This window comes from Crocodylus porosus, unplaced genomic scaffold, assembly GCF_001723895.1.
Source record: "Crocodylus porosus isolate Cpor-Errol unplaced genomic scaffold, CroPor_comp1, whole genome shotgun sequence".
Classification (NCBI taxonomy): domain Eukaryota; kingdom Metazoa; phylum Chordata; order Crocodylia; family Crocodylidae; genus Crocodylus; species Crocodylus porosus.
Genome location: NW_017728947.1, coordinates 35,824,897 through 35,828,149, shown reverse-complemented (window position 1 = coordinate 35,828,149; position 3,253 = coordinate 35,824,897).

Genomic DNA, 3,253 nt, shown 5'->3' with positions numbered 1-3,253 from the left:
GGCTTAGGTTAGATATCAGGAGGCGCTACTTCACGGTCAGGGCAGCTAGGATCTGGAACCAACTTCCAAGAGAAGTGGTGTAGGCTCCTACCCTGACCACAGTATTCTTTCCTGCCATGGCAGGGGGTCGGACTAGATGATCTGCTCAGGTCCCTTCCGACCCTAGAAACTATGAAACTATGAGGGTACCACAGACCCCCAAGATGGGGTCATCTTTCCCAACTCCAAAAAGATGGCCAATGTAGAGCAGGCTGGTGGGCATGATAAGCTTAAGGAGGGTGATGGTGACCCATGTCTCTGCAGGAAGGGGTGGGTGCATGGTGGTGGGCTGCCACTCTAGGTGGAGACTGAGTTGGTGAAGTCGTTCCTGGAGCATAGCCTGGGTCATCCAGAAAGAGTCCAGCCATTGGTTGTCATCCCAAGTGCACTGGATGACATGGTGCCACCAGTTCCATCTGGTAGGGCAGGACTAGAAGCAATGGGACCAGGGCCCCAAGAACTCATGCATAGTGCTTGTAGTGGTATTCATATGGGTGTCAGCGGTGTCCCTGCCAGGGTCTGAGAGATGGCCCAGGGTCTGGAAGCCAATGGATAGGGGGTGGTGGGCCACAGGCAGGGCTGTGAGCCTGGCCATGTGGCACAGGGGAGTGGATGGAGTTAAGGGCCACCTGGGCCAGGTGGTGGTCACTGTGGCTGCAAAGTGTGGTGAGCATAGTAGCAAGCACAAATTTGTGGTGGTGGTTGTTACTACCAGGGCCTGGGCATGGAGAAGCCATGGTGCACTGGGCACAGGTTCTAGGGACAGGATCCTAGAGGGCTGTTCCAGCAGGCTTAAACAGATTCAGAGCCCAAGGGTTGACAATCACAACAAGAAGCAAAGGGGGCAAGAGTGCCCAAAAGCTCCCCTGGCTCACCAAGGGCATTTGTGAATGCCTGATTGCCAAAAAAGAGGCATACACCTGGTGGAAGGGAGGGGCTATCACCAAAGAAGAGTATACCTCCACCGCTCAGTTGTGTAGGGGGGCTGTTAGAAAAGCTAAGACTAAGTAAAACTAAGGCTAGCATCAAGGATCAAAGATAATAAAAAGTCCTTTTGTAAATATATAGGGAGAATGAAGAAGGCATAGGGTAATGTAGAGCCACTCCAGGATATGCTTGGCAATCTGGTGATTGCAGAAAGCAGACCTCTCTAACAAATTCTTCACCTCCATTTTCTTTTGCAGGGATCGAGACTCCCCTACCGAGATTCAAGATGGACTCGGGAGAAATGCCGCCAGGCCTAAGGTCAGGGAGGACCAGGTTAGAGAGCTTCTGGAGGGGCTGGATGTTTTCAAATCAGCAGGTCCAGATGCTGTCCATCCCAGGGTGTTGAGGGAAGTGGCTGGGGTTATTATAGGGCCCCTGGCACGTCTTTATGAGCACTTGTAGTGTTCTGGCCAGGTGCCAGTTGACTGGAAGAAAGCCAACATGGTCCCCATCTTTAAAAAAGGGAAGAGGGAGGAGCCGGGCAACTATAGGCCTGCTAGTCTAACTTCCATCCTGGGGAAACTCTTTGAGAAAATTATCAAGGAGCACATCTGTGATGGGCCAGCATCAGGGATGATGCTCAAGGGCAACCAGCATGGTTTCATTAGGGGCAGGTCCTGTCAGACCAACCTTATTGCCTTCTACGATCAGGTCACAAAAGCATTGGACACAGGTGTCGCAGTAGATGTAGTTTTTCTGTACTTCAGCAAGGCCTTTGACAAGTCTCCCACCCCATTCTCATTAAAAAACACTAGGTGACTGTGGCATTGATGCCTACACAGCCAGATGGATTGCAAATTGACTGAAGGGTCATACTCAGAGGGTAGTGGTGGAGGGGTCATTTTCAACCTGGAGGGAAGCAGGCAGTGGAGTCCCCCAGGACTCAGTTCTTGGAACTGCACTGTTCGATTTCTTTATTAGTGACTTGGATGACTGGGTCAAAAGCAGCCAGTTCAAATTCACTGATGACACCAACATTTGGGGTGAGGTGGGCATTCTAGTAGGGAAGGACAGATTACAGCAGGACCTGGACAGGTTAAAGGGGTGAGCTAACGAAAATAGGATGGGTTTCAATACAGACAAGTGCAGGGTGCTGCACTTGGGCAGTAGGAACTAGCAGCACACTTATAAGCTAGGAAACTCCTTCCTTAAGAGCACAGTGGCAGAAAGAGATCTTGGAGTCATTACTGACTCCAAGATGAACATGGGCCAACAATGCAAGGTCACGGTCTGTAGGGCTAACTGTACCTTGCCGTGCATCCACAGATGCATCTTAAGCAGGGCCAAGGAGGTGATCCTCCCCCTCTGTGTGACACTGGTCAGGCTACAGCTCAAGTATTGTGTCCTGTTCTGGGCCCCGTACTTCAGGAGGGATGTGGACAGCATTGAAAGGGTTCAAAGGAGGGCCACCCACATGATCTGGGGACGGCAGGGCAGACCCTATGAAGAGAGGCTATGGGACCTTAACCTATTCAGCCTTTGCAAGAGAAGGCTGAGGGGGGACTTGGTGGCCATCTATAAACTCACTAGAGGGGACCAGCAGGGTTTGGGAGAGACCTTATTCCCTTAAGCGTTCCCTGGGATAACAAGGAATAACAGCCACAAGTTGTTAGAGAGTAGGCTTAGATTAGACATCCATAAGAACTACTTCACAGTTAGGGCAGCTAGGATCTGGAACCAACTTCCAAGGGAAGCGGTGATGGCTCCTACCCTGGGGGTCTTTAAGAGGAGGCTTGACATCTACCTGGCTGGGGTCATTTCAGCCCGGTTTTCTGTCCTGGCCAGGGCAGGGGTCGGACTAGAAGATCTACAAGGTCCCTTCCAACACTACTTCTATGAATCTATGAGGCTGAAGATTGTTCTGGGCCAGAGAAACATGTGACCAGGGAAGAAGTCATGGGGCAGCCTTTTAAAGAGAGTGCCCATAGCATTAAGGCAGCTGAAGCCAGGGCTTGCAGCTCCCCCTGGCTACTGCAGGGGAGCAGAGTAGGGCAGGAGCAAGTCTAGACCTGCCTACTCCCATCAGGAGCATATCTGTATGCAACAGTGTGCACATGTAGATTCGTACCCAGGGTAAGCTTATTGCTCTTTATTTTACTGTGCAGCCCACCCATATGTATGTATGCACCCAGAATGTAGCAGCAATTGAACTCAAAGCCCCTAGTTTTTTGTAAGGTAATGTACTAAGCTCCGAAGCTAGTAAGGTCTCATATGTAGGTACCTACCT